The sequence below is a fragment of the Ursus maritimus genome, unplaced genomic scaffold (genome assembly GCF_017311325.1).
Source record: "Ursus maritimus isolate PB19 unplaced genomic scaffold, ASM1731132v1 scaffold_3, whole genome shotgun sequence".
Classification (NCBI taxonomy): domain Eukaryota; kingdom Metazoa; phylum Chordata; class Mammalia; order Carnivora; family Ursidae; genus Ursus; species Ursus maritimus.
Window position 1 is genome coordinate 20,479,815 of NW_024425563.1, and position 10,839 is coordinate 20,490,653.

Here is a 10,839-nt window from a genome sequence, read left to right on the forward strand (position 1 = left end):
AAGAGACCCAATGCAGAATTCATAATTCTGTCCCCTCTTCTCCTACCCCAACTTTGTCCTCATCTTATTCCTGATTAATGACTCCATCCCTCACCCTGTCACCCCAACCAGACTCCTCAAGTACTTTTCTACTCCTCCCCCTCACTCACTTCCCCCATTCCCAATCAGTCACCAGGCTGATTCTCTTTTTTTAAATCTCTCTCTAATCTACTTCGTCCTCATTCCTACGCACCTGCCCTCACTCAGGCCCTCATCATCCGTTGCCTGGATTATCACAATCTTTGCAGAACAGGGTTCCCTGTTTCCAATTCTTTCCCCTCCCATCTGTGTTGCACGCTGCCACCAGAATTATCTTTCTAAAATCTGATAATGTCACTCCCCTGTTTAGAAGGATTTAAAAGGAGCACCAAGATAAAGTTTAACTCTTTAGAGGCCATGAGATACCTTTGTGTTCTGGCACCTGCCAACTTCCCAGTGCATCTGCCACCCACGGCCAGACCCCTCACCCCATCCGGCCACACTGAACCAAGGCAGCAGATCCAACATGTATTTGCACTCAGTGCTCCCTCTCCCTGGAATGCTGTTCCCCCTTCTGCCCTTTGCCTCCCCAAACACACGAGAAGGAACATGCACATATGCACACACTCCCATCAGGACCCACCTAATCAGAGCAGCCTTCTCTGCCATTCTCACTCCCTCTGTGTAGCCTCTCCCTACTCCTCCCCACCCTTCTCCTGAAAACAAGAAAATAGCTCTAATGATGTGCTTGATGCAAACCTCTCTTATAAGATCACATGGCACCGTATGCTCTTCGGGTACAGGTTTGTCTATGCGATTCTCAAGGGCTGACCCAGCAGCCTTTCTTGTTTGAGTGCCCAGTGCTCCACACAGCACGTCTTTCCCGATAGACACATGGCATGTGCTCAGTAAATCTCATTCCAGTGAATAGATGGATAGTTGGTATTAAGTATGGGAGAGAAAATAATAGAGGGACTAATTACATTACCAGCCAGAGTGCTCATCTGCATGATATGAGCAGGAAAAGAAAGCAGATGATAGGTGAATCAACCCTTAGCTTCAGTTCTGCCCTAATAAAGCTATCCTACAAAGTGGATACATGCCTGCAGTAATAGGAAGAGGATCCCAGGATTTAAAGAGCTCTTAGCTCCAGACCTCACCAGCACACTGACCTCCGGTATGGCTCCTATACTCTCTGTCCTGGGTGTCCTCATTTACTACCTATGTACCTTTCTCCCACTTGTGTATTATAAGAAAGGGTTTTCTAATGTTGCTCCCATTGCACAAATTCTAAAAAAGGAAAAGGATGTCCCCAAACCACACAACTGGTAAGCAGCAAAGTTAGAACTTTGGGGTTAGAACAGGGGTTTCTGTTTCTAAGCTGTGTGTCCTCCTCACCCAGCCGGACCATCTTCCCCTCCAAAGACAGCATCGGTAAGTGGATTATCTCTGTTACCACCACTTCTAAAATGCTTTAATGCCAATACTTTCTTCCCTGTCTTGAATTGCTTTCCCCACCTAACCTCTCACTGTCCCAAGCACCTCTTAGGCTGAGCCTCTGGAGAGTGGGCCAGGACCCCTGGCTCCTCGCCCAAGAAATGGAGGCTCCCCTCCAATAGGGAGCAGCAAGAGCCTCAGCAGGGCTGCTGAGAAGCCAGGCTGTCATTTTAGAAGATTCAGGTTCCAACTTAATACTATTTGAGGCTCAAAATAACCCCTCCAGTCTCCCTCTTATTTCTTAAATGCAGTTCTTAACGGTAATGATGGCACCTGTGGGGGAGGAAAAAGAAGGGATTTAGGCTGAGAGTTGGTTTCATGTCACCTAAAAGGATTATTTTATACCATCAGAAAGATAATTCCCCTCCTACCGGGGGAGGATGGATTAGGTCTTTACTTCAGATGCCACTTTATGAAAAGATTATTTAAAGATTATAGGACAAAATGGATACATTTGACAACATCTGCTAGGGCTGGGTTTTTTGGCAGCCTGAGAAACAATTGCTAATTTATACAATTAATAGATTGCTCACATTAGTGCTAATCTTGAGTCCGTCTGCCTGCAAATGTCCACACATTCCTGTTGTAGAGTTTTCTTCCCCATCTCCCCACTGATTTTTCACGAAGAATGATAAAAAATGCCACTGCCTCCATGAAGTCTTCCCTGAGCTCTCCACTTGGAAGTGGACACTCTTCCCTTCAGACTCCCTCCCATATTTGAAGGTATTATCACCATGCTGCTTCGGGCAGGAGATCTACCTGCCTCCACCCTCTCCTCCTGGACCAGAAGCTTCTTACACGCGTCCTTACTCAGGCCCCAAAAAGCTGTGCGTACACTAGGCGGGGAGAAATGTAAATGCTTCTCTGTGCTTCCAGGTCTCAGCCATCCCCCCAGGCAGCGTAGGGAAGGAAGGTCGTGGAGGCTTCCAGGGGTCAGGAGGGCACTGGTGTTGCTGGGGTGGGGTTCTGCTGCTCTGACTCTCACCATATGGTTATTCACAGAGGGGCTTTGGGGCTGAGGAGCACAGGCTGTGACCTGCCATCCCGAGGGGCCTCTAGAAAGCACTGTGGCCCAGAGCATCTTGGTCAGACACCCCAGAACTCAAGCAGCTCTGTTATTTATGGTGGGGCAGTCTTGACAAAAGTATTGAGGAAAAGTATGGAAGATCCTGGATTATTTTTCTGAAAAGCCCATGGGCGTGGTGTGACAGAAGCAAGTCTGCTTTACTCAGAGCTGAAGCCTGTCTCTGACGCCCCAGAAATCTGTGAATGGCACCTATGCTCATTCACAGCATTGCCATCCCCAATGGCTACCCACTCTTCTAGCCTCTTCCCTGTCACTTTTCTTGGCCCACGCCGAACTAATGCCAGCCCTAACCCACGTGCCTCAAGCGTCTCCCTGCATCCAAGAAACAGTTTCTTCTGCCTGGACTGCCTCCCCTCAGCCCTTCTCCATCCCATGAATTTCTCCTCCACTCCCTTAGACTCGGCTCAGATGTCAGCTCCTCTGTGGAGCCTTCCCTGATGCCGGGTATATATTACCCGAGATATAGAGAAGCAAAAACCACCATTTCTGAAAACATTCACTAATAAATGGCCGCTCGTAATAAATACTACTCAACAACTATTTATTGAGCACGTGTTACATGCCAGGCACTGATCTCCACACTTGGAATACAGCAGTGAGCAAAACAGACAAATGTGCCCCACTCATGGGCTTACACTCTACCAAGGGGCAGGGGAGGGGGACAGGGTACCCCCACACAATAAACACAATGACATGTAAATTGTATAACATGTTAGAGGTTGATAAGTGTGTGCAAAAAGGAAAAAGGAGAGAAGGGTAAAAGGGACAGAGAGAATTGAGGGCGACAGGAGAGGGGGTGGGGTGAGGTTAATGGGGCTATGTGGACAGGCCAGGTTCAAGAACTCAAGAGAAGGAAGGAGGGAAGCAGAGGAGGAGAGCAGACTACAAGGAGTGTCTGATGAGCAGCCAGAAACGGGGCCAGAGTGGAAGCCAGGTGGAGAGGCCGTGTCGAGGAGGAAGGGGAGATCATCCCTGCCTACACTGTTGCTATGGAAGCGAGATGGGCACTAGAGTCACTGACTCCACAACACGGAGGGCAGAGGTGGGTTTTACAGGAGCAAGCCCGGTGGGGGGACTGGAGTGAAGGCTGACTGAAGTGAACTGGAGAGAGTGGGGAAACGAGAATGTGGAGGTAGCAGGTGTAGACAACCCTTTTGCGGTTTGCTGCAAAGTGTAGCAAAGACAATGGACGAGAGCTGGAGAGGAAAGGCATGTGGATGAAAATAATCTAACAGCGAGCAAAGCACCAGGGCCACAGGAGAGGGGGACTCTTGCTAGAGCAGAGGAGGCTGACGGAGCAAGCATACATGTGCATAGGCCACGGAAAGTCCTGACTCCCCACAGGAGTGCAGCCCCATCCATATTCATCGTGTTAGGGACCTGGGCCCCCTGTCCAAATGTATTCGTTTATTCATTCGTTCTACGGATTTTCCCTGAATGCCCTCTACATGCCTGGTTTGTGCTAGGCACTCCCCAATACACAATGCAGACAGGCCCAGTGATCTCTGCTCTCCAGTAGGCGACGTGCTCGCGGAGGATGCTTGTGGGTGTCACTGAAAGATCCTGAGTTCGACAGACTCGAAAGACAAGGACAGGGAGCCTAGGTGGCTCAGATGGTTAAGTGTCTGCCTTAGGCTCAGGTCATGATCCCGGGATCCTGGGATCGAGGCCCTCATCAGGCTCCTTGCTCAGTGGGAGTCTGCTTCTCCCTCTGCCTTTCCCCTGGCTTGCGCTCTCTCTTGCTCACACTCTCTCTCTCTCCCTCAAATTAACAAATAAAATCTTTAAAAAAAAGAAAAAAAGACAAGGACATTTAACATCCCCTATAATAAAAGTCCTGATAAATGTTCACATTATGTCATTATTATAGCCTTAATCAAAATGTATCACCATTGTCTATCCCCTACACTGACAGCAATTTTTTAATAATATTTATAACTCCAGCACCTAACACAGTTTCTGACACAGGGAAAGGACTTTTGAAATGCTTGTTGAATGAATACATGAAACCTGAAAGATGAGAAAAAAATCCTCATTTCGGGATCCTTCATAATATTCACCTATGTGAGTTACCAAGCTATACTTTCCAAAAACAAAACATCTCTGTGACATCAAACATCTTTGTGCAAAACAGTGATTCACACTGAAGTATGAAGCAGTTTCCTTGGATACTTTTCTCTTAACAACCAGCTTAGATGGGCCGTTCCTTATCAACTGGACTTTTCCATGGAGTGGGACGGAATGGAGATCTGGGAGGGATAATTTGGAAACTGAGGTACCACCAGGTAACAGAAGACTAGATGTCCTGGCCCAGTGGTTGGTCCTGCTTCAGCACGGTGACATCAAATACCATTGGAGGGGACACGGGGGTGGGACACGAAAAGGGGTTCAGAGGTGAACAGAGTTTGTAAAAGGGTTCCTCAGTGTGGGGACATTTGGAACCCCCGTGGCTGATAGTCCCGAGCTCCATCCCAACCTCCCACCCATTTCCAGGTGGCAGGAAACAAAGTGTCTAATTCTAAATTGGTGTTTCTGATTGTCTTAATTAGCAGGCTGTCTATGTCTGATTAATTTTTCGCCCTTCCAAACTTCCCATCAGTATATATATATTTGGCATCATGCAAAAGCCACTGGCCTTTAAATGGCTTGTGCTTTGTGCATCTGAAGATTGACAATCACGGAAGAACAAGCCAGAAAGCAGTTTTTTGAAGGAGTGAGGGGGAAGCTGGTACTTGATCTTATTACTTCGGACCAATTTCTTGCTTTCTCTTTAAAAATAAGAGTTCTAAATAGTTTAAAGTGAAGTGGAATCGTTTTGAAATGGTACCTTCTGGGAAGTGCTCCCACTACGAGTGTCTGCCAGGCCGGGACCCGCAGCCAGCTCCACCCTGAGTGGTTTGAACTTTGAGCCTCTTGTAGTCCTGATGAACAATTTCACCTTTCTCAATTGCATGACACTTGGAACTTCAACAGTAGGAAGTTTATGCACTTTGGGGCTGGTCAGCACTGGGTACAAAGAGACGAGAGAGGAACTTGATACAGATGGATAGGAAGAAACCAGTAAAGGAAACTGTGGAGCAACTAAGTGACTTTAATGATTTCACTGAAGGAAATCATGTCTGGAGATATGACTTTGGTAGATGAAGCCAAGTGGAATGCAACCGGCCATCCAGGCAGCTATCAGTCAGGCCTTTAAGACCACAGACATCATCAGATTACTTGCAAAGAAATGACCAGGTCAGCTCCGGACAAGGTGAGTGGAGACGGATGGAGATCTCACAGTGGAAAAGCTGGAAAGAGACCTGCATACCCAACAGAAAGTGGAGATACTAACAGCTCTCAGGAAACTTGGAGAGAAGCTGACTGCAGATAATGAGGCCCCCTTTCAGCAAATGCAGGTGCACTCTACTCAGCCAGTTTGAGAAAGTCTCTACAGACCTTGGCTTTGGGGGAAAGTTCTGGTATTGACAAGTTTTGAGGTTGGAAAAACAAAAAAATGATGTGGCATGGTAGCTTGGGACTTTCTTGCTTTACATGGCGTTTGTCTTCTAGGGATTTTTCATTGCAAAGAAATCAAGAGACTCTAGGTCACCTGGGTGGCTCAGTCGTTAAGCGTCTGCCTTCGGCTCAGGTCATGATTCCAGCGTCCTGGGATCGAGCCCCGCATCGGGCTCCCTGCTCCTCTGAGAGCCTGCTTCTCCCTCCCCCGCTCCCCCCTGCTTGTGTTCCCTCTCTCGCTGTTTCTCTCTCTGTCAAATAAATAAATAAAGTCGATTAAAAAAAAAAGAATGAAAGAAAAGAAAAGAAATCAAGAGACTCTAGAAACGGTGACTGAAAAAAATAGTTGTGGCTTCTGGTTACATCCTTCCTCATGGTGCTTTGTGATCCTAGACAGGTTGGGATGAGGGATGCATGGGACCCTATTCATTACATCTTTCATGTTTGGAAACACTTGGGTGTTTCTACCTCTTGGCTGCTGTGGACATGGGTGCACAAGGATCTGTTCGAGCCCTGCTTTCATTTCTTTTGAACACATGCCTAGAAGTGGAATTACTGAATCACATAGTGGGTTCTACTGACCTTTTGAGAAACTGCCAGACTGTTCCCTAAAGTGGCTGCACAATTTTATACCCCACCACGGATGCACCAGGGTTCCCACTTCCCCACATTCTCACCAACACATGGGATTTCCTGCTGTTGTTGCTGTTGTTTTTATAGTCACCCTATGGGGTGATGTGGGGTGATCTCACTCTGCTTTTGATTTGTGGTTCCCTGATGACAAAGGCTGTTGGGCACCTTTGCAGAGCAGTAAATTAGTAACAAATATCTGTTCTGCTTCCTTCGGGACTCGGTGACGGTGGCACATGACACCGGGGATGTGAATGGACTTCCCAACGCTCAACACAAGTTATTAATAAGATGATGCTTCCACACGACGCACTGATGTGTGACTTTTACTTGGAGGTTAGGGTGCTTCTGCACAAGAACGTAACTGCACAGTGCCTAGAGGCAGTAAGAGATGACAGACATCTTGTTCTCACGGGACAGTCCTAGCCACTCCCACAACTTCAACCACTGAGGGGTAAATTCTGATAACACCCTCTTGCAAGTGTTTCCAGCTGCTTATGGGGGCTCTTGCCTGGATGTTATCCCCCTCCTTTAGTTGTTGTTCTGATGTGGCATTGGGGATCTGCTGTATGGAATGGAATTAGGTCTAAGAAAGATTTTGACCTTTCTTTTCAGGCACATCTGTGTGTGGATTTGACCCTGTGGTTTTATTTAATTTTTTTAAGATTTACTTGTGTATTTTAGAGAAAGAGAGAGATTAAGAGAGCACAAGCAGGAGTGAGGGCTGAGGAAGAGAGAGAAGCAGACTCCCCGCTGAACAGGGAGCCTGATACAGGGCTCCATCTCATCACCCCGAGATCATGACCTGAGCCAAAATCCAGAGTCAAATGCTTACCCAACTTAGCCACACAGCGCCCCTGACCTTGTAGTTTTAAATGATCTTAAACCACTATTATCAATCTGACACTCTGACCATGTGACCAGAGAAGAATTTTATATTCTGGCTTGTGAGGTCACACAAACAGTAATGACTCAAATTTCACTGGCCAGAGCTTATTCAGAAGCTCAGAACACTGTCAAATGCCTCCAGGCAAGTGTTTCTAGAAATCCAGACCCATAAGAATCATCCCACCAGGCATTCCATGCCCCAGAGCCCTCGTGGTGCTCCGATCGAAGTAAAAATGGGGAGAATTTCTCTGTCTTCCACTCTGGATACCTGGAGACCCAAGCAGGGCTGTGGGTGCCCTGACCTCACAGAGCCCTTGGAGGGAACTGCCCTGAGGACTTCCGTCCCCGCCACAGGCTGCAGACCCCAGTCCTTGGGTGAGGAGGAACAGAACCCAAGCTGGCTGCCTACACCCCATCTCTCTCCTTCTCTGCCTCCTCCCCCTTATGCCCATCCTCCTCTGCGTGGTGTGGCTCCTGCCTCACCTCCATCCTGCACTGACCAGTCAGGGATACTACACAGTGCAGTGCAGAAGCCAAGGCAACCAGGGTTTCAGTGACAACTGCACTAATTACAAACAGCAGCCTTGGCCATGGGGCTTCCCTTCACAAGCCTCTGCTTCCCCAGATGCTAACCAGGGATAAGGAGACATTCTTTCAGAGTCGTTATGAGAATTAAGGGGTTTAGGGGAGCAGCTGGCATGGGGCACGGCTCAATCGATGTTAATTCACCTTATTTTTATATATTTTTTCTTGCAGTTGCTCCATGCCTATATCCAACCAATTCTCATCCCTCTCACCATTAATATCTCGGACTAAGTCCCCACCATGTCTTGCCACATTGTTCTAAGAGCCTGCTTACATTTGCTCCTGCTTCCCCACAGTGAACTTGCACAGAGCAGGCGGAACGCGCTGTTCCAAACGTGAGTCAGATTATGTGTACCCTCCACTTAAAACTCCCATCACATTAGGATAAAGTCAACCTGCTCTCCACGACCCCTGCCTCTTCCTGCCCCAGCTCCTCATCCTCCTCCTACCCTCCCCACCCTCTGCCCGGCCTCTGCGGCCACCTTGCTTATCCCTACAACCTGTCCTGTCTCATGACCTTTTCCTTGGTGTTCCTGCTGCTGGGACTGATCTCCGTATCACTTAAGTATCTGATCAGATGTACCACTGTGTCCAAGTTCACCTTATCTACACCAAATGCCCTGCCCCCAGTGGTACTCTCTAGTACCTGGCCCTGCTTTAATTTCTTTTTTTTTTTTTTCCTGCTTTAATTTCTTCACTGTCTTTGCTATAGTCTGAATGTCTGTCTCCCCCTACAAATGCTTATGTGGAAATTCTAATGCCCAATGTGATGGTATCAGAAGGGGGGGCCTCTGGGAGGTGCTTGGTCACGAGCATGGAGCCCTCATGAACGGTTCTAGTGTTCTTACAAAAGAGGCCCCTGAGAGTTCTAAAGCCCTGTGAGGACACAGCAAGAAGTCAGCAGTCTCCAACCCAGAAGAGGGCCTTGGCCAGAACCCTACCATGCTGGCACCGTGCTCTTGGACTTCTAGCCTCTAGAACTCTGAGAAATACATTTCTCTGGTTCATATGCCATCCAGTCTACGGCACTTTGTTATGGCAGCTCAAACAGATGAAGAAAAGACTGATCACCATATGAAATTATACCATTTGTGCCTTTATGTAATGCATGGCATTTATTTTGTGCAATATTAATATAATGCATATTAGTTTTATGCAATATTAACTTAATGCATAAAATAATACCCTCCTCACAGTTCCTATCTCTTTATTGTGCTTTATTCGTCTGAATACCACTTACACCGCCAGCGTGTTACTCGTTTCTGTGTTTTGCCTATTGCCATCTGTCTCATTAGAATGCAAACTCCCTAAGGGCAGGAGTCTGGATGGGGCCTGGCAGTGCTAGGTATGGAGTCAGCCTGTAGTAAATATCTGTTGAATCAGTGAATAAGTCTGTGCCCACTTACTATCTCCTTTCTGAAACACAAGTTGCCTCTCCGGATCCAGCGATGAAGGAAGGCTCCATAGCCCTGTCCTCCACATCCCATTTCTCACTGTGCGGGAGGCTGGAAGGCCTCTGGAAGGCCTCTCTAATCTCTGGGCACCAGCAATGCAGATTTATTTCAAGTCGACACAGGCCATGATGGAGAAGCTGGTAAGAAAATTCAGTGTCTGTTCAGTGCTCTGAGTTCATGGTCATCAGACACAGGCTGGCCGTGAAGACATGCAGCATCCCCAAGGGGCCTCTGAGGAGACAGTAGCCCAGGCCAGCATCCCTTCCCCAGAGTCAGGAGAGCAGCCTGCCGTGAGAAGGGAGAAGCCTTGACAATCTGGCCGGGTACTTCTCCAGGCTCGAGACCAGCGTGTCCAGGATGTCCCCTCTGCCCTGTGGCTGCTCGTGGCCTTGCGCTAGGCCCTCCTCTCCAAGTGTGCCCGGGACTGTGGCCTTAACTCTTGGCCCATTCAGCCCCTTCATCTTCTCCATTCTGAGCTCCTGACACAACGCACTTTCAGCCAGCATAAGTCACACAGATTGCTACTTTTACATGTCCTTGTGTGTGGTAAAATATACCTAAGGTTTATCATTTTAGCCATTTTAAGTGTACAGCTGAGTGGTATTAAGTACATTTGAGAACTTGGCCCTTCAGCCTCATTTGGCTCAAGCAATAACATCTTCTTTATTGACACAAGCCTGCCTTCCCCTGTGCGTCCTTCTTCCACCCTGGTCACTTCCCAATCTTCTTTGTAAGCATCTCATAACCTGACCTCCAGACGTTAGAATTTCCCAGGGCTTAGTCTCCTGCTCTGGTCTACACATGCTCATAGGTGATTATATACATTCCCAAATGGTTTAAGTGCCATCCGTAATTTGATGACCCTCTAACTGAGACCTGCAACCCACATCACTCCTCTGAGTTCCAGACCCACATACACAACCACCTCCTTAAAATGCCCCCTTGGATATCTCATGGGCATCTCATAGTTAATAAAGCCAATACTCAATCCTCGATTTTTCTCCTACCCCGGCCTCTTTTTTCCTTGAACATACAGAACTCTCTACTTCGTGGCCTTTGATTATAGTCATCCCTTTTCCCAGAGATACATACATTCACCCACTTTTCCCCTGGCTGCCTCCTTCTCCTCCTTCGGAATTCAGTTACATATTATGGCTTTAGAGAGGTTTCCCTGACCACCCC

General features: G+C 47.7%; 1 pseudogene; it reads left to right on the top strand.

Annotated features, from left to right (window-relative positions):
* Positions 1–5,553: 5,553 nt before the first annotated feature.
* LOC103682464 lies at positions 5,554–6,102 on the top strand (annotated as a pseudogene).
* The last annotated feature ends 4,737 nt before the right edge of the window (positions 6,103–10,839 follow it).